This window comes from Ranitomeya imitator, chromosome 1, assembly GCF_032444005.1.
Source record: "Ranitomeya imitator isolate aRanImi1 chromosome 1, aRanImi1.pri, whole genome shotgun sequence".
NCBI lineage: Eukaryota > Metazoa > Chordata > Amphibia > Anura > Dendrobatidae > Ranitomeya > Ranitomeya imitator.
Genome location: NC_091282.1, coordinates 690,243,937 through 690,269,082, shown reverse-complemented (window position 1 = coordinate 690,269,082; position 25,146 = coordinate 690,243,937).

Here is a 25,146-nt window from a genome sequence, read left to right as displayed (position 1 = left end):
CTAGTCTGTTTTTACAAGGTTTTAAAAACATCTGTGCTAGTGTTCCTGGTAATATACCTTGTAGTGAGTCCTCTGGATATGTGCCAGGAACCCCCACTTGTGGGAATCCTGATGTAGGTTATTGTAGTCCTCTAGGACAGTCTCCACCTTGGTGTATACTTCAGAATGTGTCTGCATTTATAGATTTAGTTCATAGATTGGTACTGCAACATTCAGCCTTATGGGATTTACCTGTTGATATGTTCTGGGTGTGTGGAGACAATGCTTATAAATGGTTGCCAGTAGGTGTAAAGGGCATCTGCACTCTAGGTCGATTGACCCCGGCCACCTTTGTCCTCTCAAGTAAACAGTTAGATACACAGACTATACCCAAACATACATTATATAAAAGAGCTGCAGATAACTCACCCCGCCCTTCAGGGAGACCACATATAGTACAGATGGGTATAGCCAATAAAATTGTCAGTTCTATTTTTATTTACCCTATGATTACACAAATGTGGGATAAATTGGTTAGGGCCACAGATTATCTAGATGATCAAATTTGGGATATATTGGATATACTTAATACTACTGTCGCTGTCCAAAACCAACTTATCATAGTTATTAATCAACATACTGTAGTACTGGACTACTTAACAGCAGCACAGGGTGGTATGTGTCAGGTTATTGGACCCGCTTGCTGTCATTATATAGATCCCAATAGTACAATGAAGTTAAAGTTAGAGGACATTCAAAGACTTAGAGATCAATATGATAAAGACAATGACCGTAATAAGGACAGTTGGTGGGCAGACACCTTTTCCTTTCTTAATCCAGCCAATTGGTTTAAGGGATTTGGGGGCTGGATAGCTGGAATCTTGCAAAGTTTGTTACATGTTGCTGCCTTTATCCTTGTTATGTATGTAATACTAAAACTTGTTCTTTGGTGTATTTCTGTATGTATTAGGAAATTCTGCACTAAGACAACTAATGATGAAACCAAAAGCGTTGCCACCCCTGCTCTTTTCTACACCGATTTCACAAAGTTACCTGATGAAGATGTTGAAGCCAAGTGCATGGCTATCTTCAAAAGATCCCAACCACTGTTATCAATAATTGTTATTCTTAAATTCTAGTATACAGGGGGGACGGGTATGCCGCAACAGCCATGACTGGTAACATGGCACCAGTCATGTGAAGACCAGTACCCCTCGAGCTTATAGCTTGGGATTGTACCTCGGATGCTGGACATTAGTTAACAAAATTTATCTAGGGGGGAATGTGAAGGAATATATTAAGAAGGATTCTCCATTTTGTGCTTTTCGACTCCATTTTGTTGTTTTGAATATAAATTTTGTTAGTAGGCTAAAATTTACAGCTGTTATGAGACCTTGATTGTTGCAACCTAGGCAGAACATGAGACTGAGGGTGTATTGTTCTACGAGACTTTGACGTACAGACTGTTCCTGCATTCTTATAGGTTAAGAACCGTGAACGTGTTCTTATGCTGATTGGTTGAAGTATAATTTCTATGACTATGAAAAGTCAGACAATAAACGGGGGGGCCCAGAGATCTGCTCGATCCCCCACACAGAGGCACGAGTCTCCGTCTGGTCGTTTTCAGTTGCCGGCAACGCCCTTTGGATTAATTTGGAAATCACTGAGTCAACCGTGAAGGATCACTTTAGATCCTCCCTCAACAGTTCGTTCGGTTTGGCCATTTGTCTGAGGATGGAAAGCCGAAGAAAAAGACAAATCAATGCCCATCTTCGCACCAAAGGACCGCCAAAACCTTGAAACAAACTGAGAACCTCTGTCCGAGATGATGTTCTCCGGAATGCCATGCAAACGAACCACATGCTGGAAAAACAATGGCACCAAATCAGAGGAGGAAGGCCATTTAGACAAGGGTACCAAATGGACCATCTTAGAGAAGCGATCACAAACCACCCAAATGACCGACATCCTTTGAGAAACAGGGAGATCTGAAATAAAATCCATGGAAATATGCGTCCAGGGCCTCTTCGGGACCGACAAGGGCAAAAGCAACCCACTGGCACGAGAACAGCAGGGCTTAGCCCAAGCACAAGTCCCACAGGACTGCACAAAAGAACGCACATCCCGTGACAAAGAAGGCCACCAAAAGGATCTAGCCACCAAATCTCTGGTACCAAAGATTCCAGGATGACCAGCCAACACCGAACAATGAACCTCAGAGATAACTCTACTAGTCCATTTATCTGGGACAAACAGTTTCTCCGTTGGACAACGGTCAGGTCTATCAGCCTGAAACTTCTGCAGCACGCGCCGCAAATCAGGGGAGATGGCAGACAAAATTACCCCCTCTTTAAGAATACCCGCCGGCTCCGGAACACCCGGAGAGTCAGGCACAAAACTCCTTGACAGGGCATCAGCCTTCACATTCTTAGATCCTGGAAGGTATGAAACCACAAAATCAAAATGGGAGAAAAAGAGCGACCATCGAGCCTGTCTAGGATTCAACCGTTTAGCAGACTCGAGATAAGTCAAATTCTTGTGATCCGTCAAGACCACCACGCGATGTTTTGCTCCTTCAAGCCAATGTCGCCACTCCTCGAATGCCCACTTCATGGCCAACAACTCTCGATTGCCAACATCATAATTGCGCTCAGCAGGCGAGAATTTTCTAGAAAAGAAGGCACATGGTTTCATCACCGAGCCATCAGAACTTCTTTGCGACAAAACAGCCCCTGCACCAATCTCAGAAGCATCAACCTCGACCTGAAACGGGAGCGAAACATCTGGCTGGCACAGCACAGGGGCAGAAGAAAAACGACGCTTCAACTCCTGAAAAGTCTCTACAGCCGCCGAGGACCAATTGACCACATCAGCACCTTTCTTGGTCAAATCAGTCAACGGTTTAGCAATACTAGAAAAATTAGCGATGAAGCGACGGTAAAAATTAGCAAAGCCCAGGAACTTCTGTAGGCTCTTCACAGATGTCGGCTGAGTCCAATCATAAATAGCCTGAACTTTAACAAGGTACATCTCGATAGTAGAAGGGGAAAAAATGAAACCCAAAAATGAAACCTTCTGAACTCCAAAGAGACACTTTGACCCCTTCACAAACAAGGAATTCGCACGAAGGACCTGGAACACCATTCTGACCTGCTTCACATGAGACTCCCAATCATCCGAAAAGACCAAAATGTCATCCAAATATACAATCATGAATCTATCCAGGTACTCTCGGAAGATGTCATGCATAAAGGACGATGGAGCATTAGAAAGCCCGAATGGCATAACCAGGTACTCAAAATGACCCTCGGGCGTATTAAATGCTGTTTTCCATTCATCGCCCTGTTTAATTCGCACAAGATTATACACCCCTCGAAGATCTATCTTGGTGAGCCAACTAGCCCCCTTAATCCGAGCAAACAAATCAGACAGCAGCGGCAAAGGATACTGAAATTTGACTGTGATCTTATTAAGAAGGCGGTAATCAATACAAGGTCTTAAAGAGCCATCCTTCTTGGCCACAAAAAAGAACCCTGCTCCCAATGGTGACGACGACGGGCGAATATGACCCTTCTCCAAGGATCCCTTTACATAACTCCGCATAGCAGCGTGCTCTGGCACAGATAAATTAAACAGACGGCCCTTAGGAAACTTACTACCAGGAATCAAATTAATAGCAGAATCGCAATCCCTATGAGGAGGTAGGGCACCGGATTTAGGCTCCTCAAATACATCCCGGTAATCTGATAAAAACTCAGGGACTTCAGAAGGAGTGGAAGGCGAAATTGACAGCACTCGAACATCACCATGTACCCCTTGACAACCCCAGCCGGACACAGACATAGATTTCCAATCAAATACTGGATTATGGACCTGTAGCCATGGCAACCCCAAAAAGACCACATCATGCAGATTATGCAACACCAAAAAGCGAATATCCTCCTGATGTGCAGGAGCCATGCACATGGTCAATTGGGTCCAATACTGAGGTTTATTCTTGGCCAAAGGCGTAGCATCAATTCCTCTCAATGGAATAGGATACTGCAAGGGCTCCAAGGAAAAATCACAGCGCCTGGCAAACTCCAAGTTCATCAAATTCAGGGCAGCGCCTGAATCCACAAATGCCATAACAGAATAGGACGACAGAGAGCAAATCAGAGTAACGGACAAAAGAAATTTAGACTGTACCGTACCAATGGTGGCAGACCAAGCGAACCGCTTAGTGCGCCTAGGACAATCGGAGATAGCATGAGTGGATTCACCACAGTAAAAACAGTCCATTCCGACGTCTGTGTTCTTGCCGTTCAGCTCTGGTCAAAGTCCTATCACACTGCACAGGCTCAGGCCTATTCTCAGAGAACACCGCCAAATGGTGCACAGCTTTGCGCTCACGCAAGCGCCGATCGATTTGAATGGCCAAGGACATAGACTCATTCAGACCAGCAGGTGTGGGAATTCCCACCATGACATCCTTAAGGGCTTCAGAAAGACCCTTTCTGAAAATTGCCGCCAGGGCACATTCATTCCACTGAGTAATCACAGACCACTTTCTAAACTTCTGACAGTACACCTCCGCTTCATCCTGACCCTGACACAAAGCCAGCAAGATTTTCTCTGCCTGATCCACTGAATTTGGTTCATCATAAAGCAATCCAAGCGCCAGAAAAAATGCATCAACATCACGCAATGCAGGATCTCCTGGCGCAAGGGAAAATGCCCAGTCTTGAGGGTCACCACGCAACAAAGAAATAATGGTTTTTACTTGTTGAGCAGGGTCACCAGAGGAGCGGGGTTTCAAAGCCAGAAACAGTTTACAATTATTTTTGAAATTCAGAAACTTAGATCTATTCCCAGAAAATAAATCAGGAATAGGAATTCTAGGCTCTAACATCGGATTCTGAACCACAAAATCTTGAATGTTTTGTACCCTTGCAGTGAGATGATCCACACAAGAGGACAGACCTTGAATGTCCATCTCTACACCTGTGTCCTGAACCACCCAAAGGTTTAGGGGAAAAGAAAGACAAAACACAGTGCAAAGAAAAAAAATGGTCTCAGAACTTCTCTTATCCCTCTATTGAGATGCATTAATACTTTGGGCCAGCTGTACTGTTATGACCTGGTGGTTAGGAGCACCCGGAATGACCTGATAGTTAAAACTCACACAGGACAAGCTCTGGGATGTGGGAGCTCTGCTGACCGCAATCCCTAATCCTATCACACACACTAGAAATAGCCGTGGAGCGCTCCTGACGCTCCCTAGGCGCCTCGTCACAGCCTACGAGCTAGCTAGCCCTAGAGATAGAAAATAAAGCTTACCTTGCCTCAGAGAAATTCCCCAAAGGAAAAGGCAGCCCCCCACATATATCGACTGTGAGTAAAGATGAAAGTCACAAACGCAGAAATGAAACAGGTTTCAGCAAAGGGAGGCCAGACTTACTAAATAGACAGAGGATAGGAAAGGTAGCTTTGCGATCAGCACAAAAAACTACAAAAGACCACGCAGAGTGTGCAAAAAAGACCTCCGCACCGACTAACGGTGCGGAGAGGCCACTCTGCATCCCAGAGCTTCCAGCTAGCAAGACAAAATCATGATATCCAGCTGGACAAGAAAACAATGAACGAATTAGATACTATCAGGAACTTAGATTCTGCTGGAGTAGACAGGTCTCCAGAAAGATCCAAGAGCGAACTGAACCAATGCAGAAACATTGACAGCTGGCATGGAGTAACGATCTAAGTGGAGTTAAAGGGGTTGTCCACTACTTTCAATTAACCCCCCAATGTACCCCCCCGGGGCCCCTAATGAATTGTGCCATTACCTTCTATTGACGTTTTCGCCTGTGAGCGGCGCTATGGCTGCAGCTGGGTACGGGTCACATGACCCCCAGACTGCAGCCGCCGCTCATTTCCGCCGACGTCACGTCAATTTCCAGGCTCTAGAAATTGACGTGACGTCAGCAGCAGGCGTGACCAGCCCCCACAGTCTGCAGTCACTCAGCAAGAGTAACTGGGCTGGGGGTGGGGCTGAGGGCGGGGCTGGGGGCTGCCTGCAGGGCTGTGCTGAGGGCGGGCGGGGCTCTGTGTGTGCTCACTGCTCAGTGGCATGCTGGGATCTGAGGACGGGGCTGTGCTGCGGTCGCCGGGGGTCTGCCCGCCGGCGCTGGTGTTTCTGCCCGCCGGTGCTTGGGCCCGCCGGCGCCGGTGTTTCTGCCCGCCGGTGCTTGTGCCCGCCGGCGCCGGTGTTTCTGCCCGCCGGCGCCGGTGCTTGTGACCGCCGGCGCTGTGCCTGTGTGTGTGTGTGCCGGCGCTGTGCGTGTGTGTGTGCCGGCGCTGTGCGTGTGTGTGTGTTTGCCGGCGCTGTGCGTGTGTGTGTGTGTGTGTGTGGGCGCTGTGCGTGTGTGTGTGTGTGTGTGTGTGTGTGCCGGCGCTGTGCGTGTGCGTGTGTGTGTGTGTGCCGGCGCTGTGCGTGTGTGTGTCGGCGCTGTGCGTGCGTGCCGGCGCTGTGCGTGTGCGTGTGTATGTGTGTGCGCCGGCGCTGTGTGTGTGTGTGTGTGCCGGCGCTGTGCGCCGACGCTGTGTGTGTCGACGCTGTGTGTGTGTGCCGGCGCCGTGCGTGTGTGTGTGCGCCGACCCTGTGCGTGTGTGTGCAGGCATCGTCCGATGGGACTACAAGTCCCATCAAGCTCTGCCTGCTACACTGACAGTGAGTGACACATTAGCCAATGATGGGACAGTAGTAGTCCCATCATCCGGCTAATGTGTTGAATGTAAAAAAAAACAAAACACAGTACGTACATACATACAACACACCATGCGACTACATGCACCATGCGACGACATGCACCATGCAACGACATGCACCATGCGACGACATGCGACATGACCATGCACCATGCGACGACATGCGCCATGCGACGACATGCACCATGCGACAACATGCGCCATGCGACGACATGCACCAAGCGGCGACATGCGACGACATGCGACATGCACCATGCGGCGACATGCTACATGCACCATGCGCCGACATGCTACATGCACCATGCGACGACATGCTACATGCACCATGCGACGACATGCTACATGCGCCGGCATGCACCATGCGACATGCACCATGCGACGACATGCAGCATGCGACGACATGCACCATGCGCCGACATGCGACATGCACCATGCGACATGTGCCATGCGACGACATGCGCCATGCAACGACTTGCACCATGCGACAATATGCGACATGCACCATGCGCCGACATGCTACATGCACCATGCGCCGACATGCACCATGCGACGACATGCAGCATGCGACGACATGCACCATGCGATGACATGCACCATGTGGCGACATGCGACATGCACCATGTGGCGACATGCACCATGCGGCGACATGCACCATGCGACGACATGCGACATGCACCATGCGACATGCACCTACATGCACCATGCGACGACATGCGACATACAGTACATACATACTACAGACATACAGTACATATAACATAGAGTACATACTCACCATCACTTGTCACTTTGTTCCCCGAAGCCATTGTCACCTGTAAAAAAATATTAAAATAATTAACAAACAATATACTCCCTGTCCGCAGAAATCCAATTAAAATGAGTGTCCCACGACGATCTCCCGTGGAGAGCAGGAGCATCAGTTGATGCGACCACTCTCCAGAGGCTCCAGGAACACAATGATGGAAGGTATCCTTCCATCATGTATTCCTCACAAAGTATTCCTACGCCCCTGTGAGAAAATAGTCCCTAGTCTCACTATTGGCATTGCTGGGTGAGACATTTTCCCACGCAGCAATTGCCATAAAATGAGACCAGTGAACTAGAGTAACCTCAGTGATGCACTGCAGGAGCCATTGTCTCCTGTCAGTGTGTCACTGAAGGTCCTATAGAGCAGTGACATCACCCGATGTCACTGTTCTATAGGGGAGATCGTCGTGGGACACTCGTTATTAATTGGACTGCGTCGGACAGGGAGTATACGGTTTATTATTTTACTTTTTTTTTGCAGGCGCTGAAGTATGGCAAGTATGGTTAAATGAAGAATATTAAAATACTTTTTTCCAAATGTGTGTGTGTTTTATTAAACCTTTCTTACTATTGGATTAGTAATGGATAGGCGTCTTATTGACGCCTCTCCGTTATTAACCCGGCTTAATGTCACCTTACAATAGCAAGGTGACATTAACCCCTTATTACCCCATATCCCACCGCTACTCGGGAGTGGGAAGAGAGGGGCTAAGTGCCGGAATTGGCGCATCTTACAGATGCGCCATTTCTGGGATGGCTGCGGACTGGTATTTGTAGCCGGGGGGGGGGGGGGGGGCAATATCCATGGCCCCTCTCTAGGCTATGAATATAAGCCCGCAGCTGCCTTTCTGGCTATAAAATATAGGGGGACCCCACGTCATTTTTATGGGGGGTCCCCCTATTTTAATAGCCAGTAAAGGCTACGCAGACAGCTGCGGGCTGATATTCATAGCAGGCTACAAATATTGGTCCCCGGCCGTCGGCTTTCCCACTCTGGCGCAGAGAATTGCGCGGGAGCCTACGCCGTTTTTTTCTTTAATTTTTAAAAAATTCAACGCTCATTAAGGCCTCTTTCACTCTTGTGTCGGTACAGGTCCGTCGCTATGCGTCGGGCCGACGTACCGACGCACGTTGTGAAATTTGTGTACGAAGTGGGCAGCGGATGCAGTTTTTCAACGCATCCGCTGCCCATTCTGAAGTGCGGGGAGGAGGGGGCGGAGTTTCTGCCGCGCATGCCCAGTAGAAAATAGCGGGCGCAACGGCCAAAAAAAGTTCACTTGAACGTTTTTTCGTGCCGATGGTATTCCAAAACACGACTGATCCGTAGCACGACGGACGCGACTTGTGGCCATCTGTCGCTAATACAAGTCTATGGGTGAAACGCATCCTGCGAGCACATTTGCAGGATCCGTTTTTTTCCACCGGAACGTTTTTTTTCCGCCGGATGTTTTTTTTTTCCACCAGATCTATTTTTTCCACCGGATCCGTTTATTTTCGCCGAATCCTTTTTTTTACGCCAGATCCGTTTTTTCTCATAAAGTTGTATTAGCGCCGGATTAGACCTGATGGCCACACGTTTCATCCGTTTTTTGCAGGATACGTCAAAAAAGCTGTTTCCGCCGGACGGAAAACACATACAGAGAAACGGTTTTTCGGTACGTCGAAAAAATGCACAGCGACGGATCTAGCAAAAAAACGTGTGGCCATCAGGCGCACTCCGGCGCTAATACAACTCTGAGAAAAAAACGGATACGGCAGAAAAAAAAAAGATCCGGCGAAAAAAAACGGATCCTGCAAATGTGCTCGCATATAGTATATAAGACAGCCTCCCCCATAGAATAGAATATACCCCCCATAGTATATAAGACAGCCTCCCCCATAGAATAGAATATACCCCCGCAGTAGTATATAACACAGCCATATCTATAATATAACACTGGGAGTGTCACTCTGTCCGAAGCCTTTATAGACTGTGCAAGCGCCGGCGCAGTCTGGACCCCACAGAGTGAAGCTCCCAGGAGATCGAGGTATGCGTAAACACTGAACGCACACCGCGATCTCCAACGGAGAGGCAGGGACGCGCCAGGAGGGTAAGTATAAGCTATATTCACCTGTCCCCCGTTCCAGCGCTGTGTGCGGCTCCGTCTCCCGGGTCCTCTGCCTGTGATTTTCACAGTTCAGAGGGCGCGATGACGCGCTTAATGCGCGCCGCCCTCTGACTGAACAGTCACAGCCAGAGGACCCGGAAGAAGTGGCGTGCAGCGCTGGAACAGGGGACAGGTGAATATAGCAAGTGTCAGGGGCCTGAGCTAGCGGCAATACCGGCACCTGACCCCCACAGCGCGCCGGTGTCCCCGCCTGCTAAGGCCCCCCAGCACTCGGCGCCCAGCGACGATAGGTGAGTATGTTATATATATATCTATATCTCGCAGCAGCATACGGGGCATATAATACTATGGAGCATCTTATGGGGGTCATCAACAGTTATGGAGCAGTGTACGGGGCATATACTATGGAGCATGTTATGGGGGCCATGAACCATAATGGAGCAGTGTACCGGCCATATGCATGGGAGCAGCAAATTACAGAACGGTGGCGCAGGATGGGAGCACATGACAGAACGGGGGCGCAGGATGGGAGCAGCGCATGTCAGAATGGGGCTGCAGGATGGAGCAGCACATGACAGGATGGAGACCATATACCAATATAAATGCTCGCCACCTGGGCGTAGAACGGGTTCAATAGCTAGTAGTATATAACACGGCCTCCCCCATAGAATATAATATACCTCCCATAATATATATCAAAGCCCGCATATAATATAGCACAACTTGCATAGTATATAGCACAGCCCGCATAGTAGTATACAGCACAGCCCATGTAGTAGTATACAGCACAGCGTGGGTCGTAGTATATACAGCACAGCCCGCATAGTAGTATACAGCACAGCCCGCGTAGTAGTATACAGCACAGCCCGTGTAGTAGTATACAGCACAGTCCGGGTCGTAGTATATACAGCACAGCCCGCGTAGTAGTATACACAGCACAGCCCACACAGTGGTATATACACAGCACAGCCCACACAGTGGTATATACACAGCACAGCCCACACAGTGGTATATACACAGCACAGCCCACACAGTGGTATATACACAGCACAGCCCACACAGTGGTATATACACAGCACAGCCCACACAGTGGTATATACACAGCACAGCCCACACAGTGGTATATACAGCGCAACCCACATCTCATCCCCCCGATAATGGCTCCACACTCTCCTCACCTTTCCTCTTGCCTGCGCTGCTCCTGTCTCGGCGGCTGCAGTCTGCCCGGGACACAGCAGGTGTGCGATGCGCGCACCCGCAGTGTCAGAGGCAGAGCGGGGAATGATGGGAGAGGGAGCGTCAGCGGACGCTCTCTCCTCCATCATTGCATTGAACTATACCGGCGTCATAGACGCCGGTATAGTTGAATGCGGCGGCGGCACTGGCGGAAGGAGGGGGAAAGAGTGCAGCGGCCCACTACTAGCACCGGCCCTTCTGGCATTTGCCAGAAGTGCTCGATGGCCAGTTCGGCCCTGGTCACCACCCACACACTTCCCTCCTCCTGAACTGCAGCGTTTCTCAGACCCACATCCGCAGCAAAACTGCAGATATTTTTTACATCTCAATGAAAGTCTAAGGCCGGAGTCACACTACAGCGAGATACGGCCGAGTCTCGCAGGTTAAATCCAAGCTCTGGCACCGGCACTCCAGAGCGGAGCGTGCGGCTCCATTTATTGCTGTGCGGCTGCACGTTCCGCTCCAGAGTGCCGGTGCCAGAGCTTGGTTTTAACCTGCGAGACTCGGCCATATCTCGCTGTGTGTGATCCCGGCCTAAGGGTGCAGAAACGCTGCAGTTCGGCACAAAAGAAGTGACATGCTGCGGAGAAAAAAAAAGCTGCGTTTCGGTGCGGTCTTTTCCACAGCATGTGCACAACAAGTCTGCGGCTCCCATAGACTTACATTGGTTGTGCACTACACTGCGGATTTGCTGCAATTCTGTGCGGCAAAAAACACTGCGGATCTGCAATCAAATCCGCAACGTGTGCACACAGCCTTAGCATTTAGTGAGCCTAGCAAAAAGGCAAGCAAAAAACAAGTGTGGGATTGCACTTTTTTTGCAATTTCATCGCACTTTGAATTTTTTTCACATTTTCTGTTACACGACATGGTAAAACCAATGGTGTCGTTCAAAAGTAGAACTTGTCCCGCAAAAAATAAGCCCTCACATGGCCATATTGACGGAAACATTATGGCTCTGGAAACGAGGGGAGCGATAAACGAAAAAAGCTCCAGGGGTGAAGGGGTTTAGACACATGGATATGGACATATCTATGGAAATAGATATATAGATATATAGATCTATCTGTATGTATTTATCCCAAATCTATCTAATTCTATCTATCTGTCTGTGTCTATCCATCTATCCCATATCTATCTATTATCTGTCTGTCTATTATCTATCTATCCCACATCTATCTATCTATCTATCTATCTATTATCTATCTATCCCATATCTATCTATCTATTATCTATCTATCCCATATCTCTCTCTCTCTCTCTCTATCTAATATCTATCTATCTATCCCATATCTCTCTCTCTATCTAATATCTATCTATCTATCCCATATCGGTCTCTCTCTCTATCTAATATCTATCTATCTGTAATGGAGTGTGGGTTGGACAAATGTAAAATACGAGTTGGACAGAAATGACACCACAAATCTTTTTGAAGAGAGAGGAGGGAGGGGTTTGGGTGTGTTTTTGGAGTGGGTGTGTTAGGTTCGGGCTGAGTGGCAGTGCAAAGCATCATGGAACTTGTAGTATTAGGTCACAATAAGGAAGTTGTCGATTAACCCCATGAGAGCTGAATCCAGCACTGAAGATGTGCTGCTACAGCATGATAACAGCTAATATTGCTTAAATAAACACAGTAGATGTTTTCAGTGGCACATAATAGCAAGATTTATGAAGAAAAAAAAACTTTATAGTAGTGGATAACTTCTTTAAATAGAGAAGCCAACCAAAGGATAAGCCATGTCACCTGTGTAAGGAACCTCAGAAGCAGCAGCTCCACTGACAGCCACCAGAGGGAGCCCACGGACAGAACTCACCGAAGTACCATTCACGACCACAGGAGGGAGCTTGACAACAGAATTCACAACAGAGCAAGGACAAGCTCTTTTGAAGCTGTTAACACTAGGGTGCCAGCTCTTCTGCAGCTATAGAAACCTGAACCTCTTTGTGTTACCAAGCACATGGCACAGCAAGGCTATCAGGTATTGGAAAATGACTTATAAGAACAGAATAAAATATGTCTAAGATTAACCAAGCACGGTGTTCCGTTCCCCACATGCACATATTAGTTAGCCACCTGTAGCACTCTGGATTATGGAGTTATAAAGCATAGCTAGCAATAATTACATATGGTAGTCATATTTAGTCTCTATGCGCAGATAGAATCCAGTGGCGGTACAACCAACTCATTCAGAGCTTCAGGCGCAAAGATATGGGCCAGCCACAGTTCTAGGCAGAAAATCATATTCTCAGACATGGGAGGAGAGAGGCTGCACCACCCAGGGGTGGGAGCAGATGTGTGAGGTAGCAGCCTAGGAGATATAAAGCAGCCCCTCATTTTGGACGGTGTTTTTCTGATGGCCGGAGGTTACGTTTGCTGACGCAACTCGGAAAGCCTGTAACTAAGATTTGTAAACATAAGGATGAATGACCTCTGGGAGATCAAAACATCCAACACCGTGGAGACACCATCACTTGTTTCTCAACGCAGTGATCCAGAACACTGCCCCCATCCCTTATGGGAAATATGTGGGATATACGGGACATGGACCCGTAGAAGCGCTTTTGCGCGAAACGGCCGTCGTCTGTCTCGTCACTGCACCCTCCCGCACCGCCCTCCTCTCATGCCGTAGCCTGTTGTACACCAAGTTTGGAACTGTGTGCCATGCCTATTAAAGGAGTTTTTTGCATCTGAAGAATCTGGGTGAGTGCTGCTTTCTTTATCTCTTTGCTTCGCAGTATAAACAATTCAGTTTGAGCAAGCACCTCCCCACCTTCAGTATAAGCTGAAACCCGTCTAGCCTACCACTGGGACTTCTCCCCCCGCAGCTGTGCTGTCTCACAAGTAACCCCTTCAGTGCCGATCAGCTCTATTTCTTGGAAATATGCAAATGCATGTAGAGAAGCCGCGGAGACACCATCACGTGTTTCTCAACGCAAGCAATAAATAGCCAGGTCTTTCACCGGGAAGGAACAACCACGGGATGGTTCCATGTTTTGGCATAGGTGGTTTTCCTTTTTGGATGCTACCCTTCCCGTGGTTGTTCCTTCCCGGTGAAAGACCTGGCTATTTATTGCTTGCGTTGAGAAATAAGTGATGGTGTCTCCGCGGCTTTTCTACATGTAACAGATTTGGACCTGTGATCCATCAGCGCCTCCCTGTGGTCACATGCTACATAACACGGTAATTGCAACCTATCTATACCCTATCCTTGTACTACACGCCTGACTTAATTTTTGCTCCTGTATGTATAGCTGTATTTGGCGATTAAATATAAAATTAATATTGGGCTGCTCTTTTATCTTGATCCACGAATCCCCACATCCGCACGCTCAGTTGGTCATATTATACGCTACCCCAGGGTTGGTTCCTGACCCGAGATAAGCCTGCTGTCGAAAGGGGCTTATCTTAAATGAGGAACTGGTGGCAGAATACCATACTGTTTTAGGCCAGTCTCACACATCCAGATTTTTCCGGTACGTGAAGAAACGGTCCCGGAGTTATCCGTGTCAGTGTGGGCACGTAGACCATCCGTGTGCGGTCCGTGTCTTGAAACAATTTGTTTCAATTTTAACCCTATGACTTTGAAAAGCACACAGACAGCATCCGTGTGCGGTACGTGTTTACACGCACCCATTGACTTTAATGGGCCCGTGTGATCCGTGCGCTCACGAACACCGACATGTCTCCGTGTTTTGCACACGGACTCACGGTCCGTGAAAACATGCTGACATGTGCAGAGACACATTCATTTTAATGTGTCTACGTGTGTCAGTGTCTCCGGTACGTGAGAAAAACGTTACCACACGTACCGGAGCCACTGACGTGTGAGGAGCTCTGGCAGTGACAGCCGGGAGGTATAGATATGTATCCCCAGGCTGGACTGGTGATATATATTCTCTTTCACTGGGAGCGCCTCACTAACTCGTACCTATAAAGGAAGCCTTTCCGGTGACTATTTGCCCTCGGTGCAGTTCCCCGACTGACCTGAGGCAAGTGGTGGTGCCAGAGAGTCGACCCCTGCTGGGTCCTTCTCTCCCCACCCCCAAGGTGAGCGAAGTCAATGCCCCCCTTCCCCTGTGAGATCCTTTACAACAGGGGTGGCAAACTGCATTCCTCGAGGGCTGCAAACAGGTCATGTTTTCAGGATTTCCTTGTACTGCACAGGTGATAATTTAATCACCTACACAAATAATGAGTTGGTGATTCAATTATCACCTGTGCAGTACAAGGAAATCCTCCGGATGACTCTAAACACTTCCCCAGGGTTGGTGACTCTCCCTCGCCAAAAAGTCCAAACACTTCAACAAGAAGTCCACGCTATTTGTCACCCGTCCTCTCATTCGATTTGTTTTGCTATGAGAATTCTGGGAAAGATGGTGGCAGCAATGGAAGCGGTTCCCTTTGCACAGTTGCACCTCCGCCTTTTGCAACATGTCCTTCTGGTGGCCTGGGATGGGAATCCTTTCTCCCTCGACCACCGGTTCCCTCGGCAAGTCAGACACGCTCTGACATGGTGGACCCTGAGCTCTTCCCTGAACCAGGGGAAATCCTTCCTCCCGGTCCAATGGCTACTAGTAACCACCGACGCCAGTCACCTAGGCTGGGGAGCAGTTTTTCGTCAACACACTGCAACTCAGGAAGCCAAGCTCCCGTTCAACATTCTGGAGATATGGGCGATATGTCTAGCCCTGGAGCAGTTCCACTGTCTTCTTGCGGGGCACCCCATCCGAATACAGTTAGACAACGCCAGGCTGTGGGTGTACAATCAATCATCAAGGGGGTACCCGCTGCAGGGCAGCCATGGCCGAGGTCACCCACATTCTCCGCTGGACAGAGAGGAATCACTCAGCGATTTCAGCAGTTCATATACCAGGTGTGGACATCTGGGCTGCAGACTTCCTCAGCCGTCAGGGCCTGGCCTCGGGAGAGTAGGAACTCCATCTAGAGGTTTTCCAACTGATCTGCCTTCATTGGGGGACCCTGGATGTGGACCTGATAAGATCCAGACAGAATGCCAAAGTGCCGAACTTCATAGCTCGGTCACGAGATCCAAGAGCCATCGGAGTGGATCCCCTGGTTCTTCAGTGGTCCCATTTCAGTCTTCCTTACATTTTTCCTCCGCTCCCTCTTCTTCCAAGGGTCATCCATAAGATCAAGGCAGAGGTCCAGACTGAATGCCAAAGTGCCGAATTTCATAGCTCGGTCACGAGATCCAAGAGCCATCGGAGTGGATCCCCTTGTTCTTCAGTGGTCCCATTTCAGTCATCCTTACATTTTTCTTCCGCTCCCTCTTCTTCCAAGGGTCATCCATAAGATCAAGGCAGAGAGGATTCCGGTGATCCTAATCGCTCCGGACTGGCCGCGCAGAACGTGGTTCACAGAGTTGGTAAACCTCATAGCCGGCGTAAAAATAGCATGGCACATGCATGGTCCGTGTGCCGTGCAATTTTTTTTCTTGCACCTAGTGATGAGCAAACGTACTCTGATAATCTGTTATCCAAGCATCTGGTGGGTAGTGATCATATATTAATGAGTACGTGATGAGGCCGTTTAACCACCACAAATGATGCAGCTGCAGAGATTTGAACATAATATATGAGCACGCCCAGATGCTCGGATAACACCTCAGCATACCCATATAAGACGTTATCCGATCTCATCACTACTCGCACCCATTGACTTGCATTGGCGAGAGTCTCGTCTGATATTTGCGGCCACTTGCAGCATGCTGCAATTTTTCTCAGTCCGATTCAAGTGGAAAAAAAAAAATTTACAGATGAGCGCTGAATCATTTTATAACATTAGTCAGTGCAATCTGATTTTTTTTTATTGCCTTTCACTCGTTCATTTAATATGCAGAGGAGTATGAGCCAAAATCTGTGGCTAGACCTCAAAATAGAGGATGCTAGACGATCCAGGAATCGGAAGAATTGTCCCAAGAAAGAATGGATGAAAATCCCTCAACCAAAAATTGGAAAAATCTTGTCTGGTTACAAAGAGTTTACAAGCTGTGCTACTTCGCAACCATGCATGTTCACAAGCTTTTGCATAAGACCATTTTCCTTTTTGTAATTTTTAAAATCTAAAATATTATATTTTACTAAAATACAAAGGAAATGTGTTATCTGTAACTTTAGGCCTTTTAGATATAATTTCATCTTCAACTTTTGAATATATAGGCATCAGTCACAAAAGAAGCGCTAATCAGTACCCAACTATAGTGCATAGCACAATGCTGCCGGCTCAGAAAGCAAATCATGAGTGCACCAGGCAACGCTGCCTGCACTATAAACTATATTGGGCTCTTCTTTCATGACTGACTGCTGGCCTGTACATATCCATTTTCAGACAGCGTTCTATATAGCGGTCTGGCTGAACAGTACAGGCCACAAGTCAGTCAAAGAAGAAGCATTCACTATGTCCTTAGTGATAACGCACACAGACATAGAAGTGCTGTATGCCTCCCAAATGAGTAAGGCGAGTTTCTCTTTCTGGAATGTGATCAGCGCTGCTCACAATGGCTTACGCATGTTCCTTGGTCTCTATGCACACACAACTTATTCACGAGGAAAAAAAAAAAAAAAAAAAACATCTACGCATGCTCAACCAGGGAAGGAGAACCCAGCTACTGGATGTGCCATATATAGTTAACCTTAAAGAGGAAAAATTAATTTTTTAATTTTAACTTCAAAAGTTCATTTTCCAAGCTTTTTCCACAAAATGCAGATATTTTGGGAAAACCCCTTTAATCCTGATCAAATCCCGCAAATCCATTTGCTGAAATTCCACTCCAAGCTTGCAAGGAACCTCCACCATGCTTCACCTGTTGCCTGCCAACTGTCATTTTGACTAATCAGTCCAGAGTAATTGCTTCCATTTATCTGCAGCCTAGTTGCTGTGTTCTTGGGCACAGGTTATTCGCTTGCCTTTTTCCCCATTTTGATATTATGGCTTCTGGATGTAATTCTTCCATGAAGACTTCTGACCAGACTTCTCCCAACAGTAGTTGGGTCCCACTGGTTGCTGCCAATTCTGAACTGGATTGAGTGCCAGAGTGACTACTGTCATGATTCCAATGGCAGGGAATCACAAAAGGACAAGCACCAACGAGCTCTAGGGTGATGGAACCTGAGCTGACCGCGACCCTAAACCTGAACACACAAATAACAATAGCCGGGGAACGTGCCTAGGTTGATCCTAGACGTCTCGCACCAGCCGAAGATCTAACTTCCCCTATTAGAAGAAACACAGACCTCTCTTGCCTCCAGAGAAATACCCCACAGAAATAGCAGCCCCCCACATATAATGACGGTGAAATGAGAGGAAGGCACATACACAGTATGAAATCAGATTCAGCAAAATGAGGCCCGCTAAAACTAGATAGCAGAGGATACAAAAGTAAACTGCGCGGTCAGCAAAAAACCCTTCAAAAAACCATCCTGTAATTACTTGAACTCATGTTCCAACTCATGGAACATGAGGAGCAATTACAGCCCGCTAGAGCAACCAGCAGCAAAGAAACAATTATATGCAAGCTGGACAAGACAAAAATAAATCAAAACGTGGAACAAGAAAATCAAAAACTTAGCTTGTCCTGAAGATTACTGAAGCCAGAAGCTGAGGTAATAAAACACTCTGATAACCTTGATAGCCGGCGGGGAAATGACAAGAAAGCCCGGTTAAATAGGAAACTCCCAAATCCTAATAGAACAGGTGGACACCAGAGACAGCAGAACACAAATCACCCAGTACCATCAGTAACCACCAAAGGGAGCCCAAAAACAGAACTCACAACAGTACCCCCCCCCCTTGAGGAGGGGTCACCGAACCCTCACGAGAACCACCAGGGCGACCAGGATGAGCCCTATGAAAAGCGCGGACCAAATCATCAGCATGAACATCAGAGGCAACCACCCAAGAATTATCCTCCTGACCATAACCCTTCCACTTGACCAAATATTGGAGTTTCCGTCTGGAAACACGAGAATCCAAGATCTTCTCCACAACATACTCCAATTCTCCCTCCACCAGCACCGGAGCAGGAGGCTCAGGCGAAGGAACAACAGGTACCTCATACCTCCGCAACAACGACCGATGGAACACATTATGAATAGCAAACGATGCCGGGAGATCCAAACGAAACGACACAGGGTTAAGAATTTCCAAGATCCTATAAGGACCGATGAACCGAGGCTTGAACTTAGGAGAAGAGACCTTCATAGGAACAAAACGAGAAGACAACCACACCAAGTCCCCAACACGAAGTCGAGGACCCACGCGGCGACGGCGATTAGCAAACTGCTGAGCCTTCTCCTGGGACAACTTCAAATTGTCCACCACATGACTCCAAATCTGATGCAACCTATCCACCACCATGTCCACTCCAGGACAATCAGAAGGCTCCACCTGACCAGAGGAAAAACGAGGATGAAACCCCGAATTACAAAAGAAAGGAGAAACCAAGGTAGCAGAACTAGCCCGATTATTAAGGGCAAACTCGGCCAGCGGCAAAAAGGTAACCCAGTCATCCTGATCAGCAGAAACAAAACACCTCAAATAAGTTTCCAAGGTCTGATTAGTTCGCTCCATCTGGCCATTCGTCTGAGGGTGGAATGCTGACGAAAAGGACAAATCAATGCCCATCTTAGCACAGAACGTCCGCCAAAATCTAGACACAAACTGGGATCCCCTGTCAGAAACGATGTTCTCCGGAATCCCATGCAAACGAACCACGTTCTGGAAAAACAGAGGGACCAACTCAGAGGAGGAAGGCAACTTAGGCAAGGGTACAAGATGAACCATTTTAGAAAAGCGGTCACACACAACCCAGATGACGGACATTTTTTGAGAGACAGGGAGATCCGAAATAAAGTCCATGGAAATGTGCGTCCAAGGCCTCTTCGGGATAGGCAAAGGTGACAACAATCCACTGGCTCGAGAACAGCAAGGCTTAGCCCGAGCACAAACCTCACAAGACTGCACAAAAGAATGCACATCCCTAGACAAGGAAGGCCACCAAAAAGACCTGGCCACCAAGTCTCTAGTACCAAATATTCCAGGATGACCTGCCAACGCAGAAGAATGGACCTCAGAGATGACTACTGGTCCAGCTATCCGGAACAAACAGTCTCTCAGGCGGACAACGATCAGGTTTACCCGCCTGAAACTCCTGCAAAGCACGTCGCAAGTCTGGGAATACGGCCGACAAAATCACCCCATCCCTAAGGATACCAGTGGGCTCAGAATTTCCAGGGGAGTCAGGCACAAAACTCCTAGAAAGAGCATCCGCCTTCACATTCTTTGAACCTGGCAGGTATGAAACCACAAAATTGAAACGAGAGAAAAACAGTGACCAACGAGCCTGTCTAGGATTCAGACGCCTGGCAGACTCAAGGTAAATGAGATTTTTGTGATCAGTCAAGACCACCACACGATGTCTAGCACCCTCCAGCCAATGACGCCACTCCTCAAATGCCCACTTCATGGGAAAAATTTCCCGATTACCCACATCATAATTCCGCTCAGCGGGCGAAAATTTTCTAGAAAAGAACGCACATGGCTTCATCACCGAGCAATCGGAGCTTCTCTGTGACAAAACCGCCCCCGCTCCAATCTCGGAAGCATCAACCTCAACTTGGAAAGGAAGCGAAACATCAGGCTGATGCAACACAGGAGCAGAAGAAAACCAGCGTTTAAGTTCCTGAAAGGCCTCCACAGCCGCAGGAGACCAATCAGCAACATCAGCACCCTTCTTAGTCAAATCCGTCAAAGGCTTAACAACACTAGAAAAATTAGTTATAAAACGACGATAGAAATTAGCAAAGCCCAAGAACTTCTGCAAACTCTTAAGAGATGCAGGCTGCGTCCAGTCACAAATAGCCCGAACCTTGACGGGATCCATCTCAATAGTAGAAGGGGAAAAAATATACCCCAAGAAAGAAATCTTCTGGATTCCAAAGAGACACTTTGAGCCCTTTACAAACAAGGAATTAGCCCGCAGGACCTGAAACACCTTCCTGACCTGCTGAACATGAGACTCCCAGTCATCAGAAAAAACCAAAATATCATCCAAATACACAATCATAAATTTATCCAGATATTCACGGAAAATATCGTGCATAAAGGACTGGAAGACTGAAGGAGCATTAGAAAGTCCGAAAGGCATTACCAAATACTCAAAATGGCCCTCAGGCGTATTAAATGCGGTTTTCCACTCATCACCTTGCTTTATTCGTATAAGATTATACGCACCCCGGAGATTAATCTTAGTGAACCATTTAGCCCCCTTAATGCGAGCAAACAAATCAGTCAACAAAGGCAAAGGATACTGATATTTTACGGTAATCTTATTCAAAAGATGATAATCTATACAAGGTCTCAAGGACCCATCTTTCTTGGCCACGAAAAAAAAACCTGCTCCCAAAGGGGACGAAGATGGACGGATATGTCCCTTTTCCAAGGACTCCTTAACATAATCCCTCATAGCAGTATGCTCTGGCACTGACAGATTGAACAAACGACCTTTAGGAAATTTACTACCAGGAATTAAATCTATAGCACAATCGCAATCCCTGTGAGGAGGAAGCGAACTGAGCTTAGGCTCCTCAAAAACATCCCGATAATCCGACAAAAATACAGGAACCTCAGAAGGAGTAGATGAAGCGATAAAAATCGGAGGTGCATCATCATGAACCCCCTGACATCCCCAGCTTAACACAGACATTGTTTTCCAGTAAAGGACTGGATTATGAGTTTGTAACCATGGCAGACCAAGTACTAGAACATCATGTAAATTATACAACACCAGGAAGCGAATCACCTCCTGATGAACGGGAGTCATACGCATGGTCACTTGTGTCCAGTACTGAGGTTTATTCATAGCTAAAGGTGTAGAGTCAATTCCCTTCAAAGGAATAGGGACTTCCAGAGGCTCAAGACTAAACCCACATCGCTTGGCAAATGACCAATCCATAAGACTCAGGGCAGCGCCTGAATCTACATAGGCATCGACGGAAATGGATGATAATGAGCAAATCAGAGTCACAGACAGAATGAACTTAGACTGTAACGTACTAATGGCAACAGACTTATCAACCTTTTTTGTGCGTTTAGAGCATGCTGATATAACATGAGCTGAATCACCACAATAAAAGCACAACCCATTTTTCCGCCTATAGTTTTGCCGTTCACTTCTAGACTGAACTCTATCACATTGCATTGTCTCAAGTGCCTGTTCAGAAGACACCGCCAAATGGTGCACAGGTTTGCGCTCCCGTAAACGCCGATCAATCTGAATAGCCATAGTCATAGACTCATTCAGACCCGTAGGCGCAGGGAACCCCACCATAACATCTTTAATGGCCTCAGAAAGGCCATCTCTGAACTTTGCAGCCAGGGCGCACTCATTCCACTGAGTAAGCACTGACCATTTCCGAAATTTTTGACAATATATTTCTGCTTCATCTTGCCCCTGAGAGAGAGCTAATAAAGCTTTTTCAGCCTGAATCTCTTGGTTAGGTTCCTCATAGAGCAAACCCAATGCCAGAAAAAACGCATCCACATTAAGCAACGCAGGATCCCCTGGTGCCAATGCAAACGCCCAATTTTGAGGGTCACCCCGCAGGAAAGATGTAATAATCTTAACCTGCTGAGCAGGGTCTCCAGAAGAGCGAGATTTCAAAGAAAGGAACAGCTTGCAATTGTTCCTAAAATTCAGAAAACTAGATCTATCTCCAGCAAAGAACTCTGGAATAGGAATTCTAGGTTCAGACATAGGAGCATGTACAACAAAATCTTGTATATTTTGAACCTTAGCAGCAAGATTATTCAAGCTGGAAGCTAAACTCTGGACGTCCATGATAAACAGCTAAGGTCAGAGCCATTCAAGGATTAAGAGGAGGAAAAAAAAAAAAAAAAAATCAGCCAGGCTGCAATTAGGGCTAGGCAGCAACCTCAGAGGAGAGAAAAAAAAAAAAGAAAAAACTACCTCAGACTACTTTTCCTCCTACTTCAGCCCAAACGTTTTGTGGCCGGCTATACTGTCATGATTCCAATGGCAGGGAATCACAAAAGGACAAGCACCAACGAGCTCTAGGGTGATGGAACCTGAGCTGACCGCGACCCTAAACCTGAACACACAAATAATAATAGCCGGGGAACGTGCCTACATTGATCCTAGATGTCTCGCACCAGCCGAAGATCTAACTTCCCCTATTAGAAGAAACACAGACCTCTCTTGCCTCCAGAGAAATACCCCACAGAAATAGCAGCCCCCCACATATAATGACGGTGAAATGAGAGGAAGGCACATACACAGTATGAAATCAGATTCAGCAAAATGAGGCCCGCTAAAACTAGATAGCAGAGGATACAAAAGTAAACTGCGCGGTCAGCAAAAAACCCTTCAAAAAACCATCCTGTAATTACTTGAACTCATGTTCCAACTCATGGAACATGAGGAGCAATTACAGCCCGCTAGAGCAACCAGCAGCAAAGAAACAATTATATGCAAGCTGGACAAGACAAAAATAAATCAAAACGTGGAACAAGAAAATCAAAAACTTAGCTTGTCCTGAAGATTACTGAAGCCAGAAGCTGAGGTAACAAAACACTCTGATAACCTTGATAGCCGGCGGGGAAATGACAAGAAAGCCCGGTTAAATAGGAAACTCCCAAATCCTAATAGAACAGGTGGACACCAGAGACAGCAGAACACAAATCACCCAGTACCATCAGTAACCACCAGAGGGAGCCCAAAAACAGAACTCACAACAGACTACACAATCAACACTCTGTGCTCACCTCTGAGAATGTCGGCTGCTCCTGGAAGGAATAAAGTTTATTTTCTCCCAGTAGCTGTACTTTCAGCAAGGCACCTGGACACCATTGTAACGTTATTAACCTTACATCTGCAGTGTAACAGCATTTGGGGACATGACCGGTTCCTTCTACAGCTGCACTCGCCTTCCTCTGAACACTGTACATGTCTCAGGTTCAGTAGTACTTGTTTCCACTCTGGAGAGGGTGACAGAATTCAAACAAAACTTCAAATTTCAGCAACTCCTGTATATTCATAAAAATATCCTTTAATCGAGAATCCATTCAAGGGGGGGTTGTCCACTATTCGGAAAACCCCATTCTCCATCACTATGTTTCCACCACGTAAAATAACACTTAGGGCTGTTTCAGACTGTCGGATTACAATGCACTGGCCAGACATCTGACCAAAGCGTGACAGCTTTATATGTTTTTATGAGGCGGTCACGCTTGTGTCAGAAGATGCACGGCCAGTCTGTGCTTTGTGATATCGATCAGACGCCTGAAACAGCCCTAATACTCACCTCCAGTGGCGGCTGAGTTCCAGCAGTGTCGGCACTGGTGCTCCTGTGACATTATGTGATGCGATCCCAATCAGTCTCCTTTGTACAAATCAAGACATCCTGAGTAAATCAGATCTTCGGATCTCCTCTCACCTGCTCCTGATGTCTTGATTTGTCCGAATGAGGGGACAGTGAAGAGGCCGCTGACTGTAACGCGAGACCCGGGACTGCCAGTGAAGCCAAAAGAGAGTATAGGTATTATTTGGCTTGGTGAAAATTAGATGATTGAGAAGGGGTTGTCCAAGTAATATTTTACCCCTTTAAGGGCAATTGTTATGTACATCAAAACTGCGTACGACTTCTGCGTCCTTAATTCATCATCCATGGCTGGGCAGAGTTTGATGCAAGACCTCGACTGTCCCGCACAGAGTCCAGGCTTATTTCCAGGAAACTAATTCATGATGAAGCAAAATGAAGAATGGTGGCCTGACCCTTTTCTCAAACATCAATGTCTGACCTCACAAATGCTTTTCAAGATGAATGCGCAAAAATTCCCAGACATTTCCAAAAACTTTTAATTTTAGTTGCAATGGGTGGAGGAGCTTCATATTCATGCCTATTAATTTAGAATGGAATTTTCTAAAATCTCCTGTCGGTGAGATGTTTAGGTCTCCCTATCTTCTGATCTCAGTAGCTGGCACCCACACAGGAGGTTGCCGGCTGCTTCTGGAGTCAGAGAAACTCTGTAGTCGGGTTCCCACATGCCAACTTAACTGCATTTGGTTCACATTTCATTCATAATAAGGAATAATCATAAGGGTCTGTGTTCACACAGCTAATTTGTCTAAAAATGTCTATTATTGACCCCTTTCTACATACTTGGTTATAAATACACAATTACTTGTTGCAGAAAAAGCCCCATTTCCAATTAATGAATCTTACATCTATAAGA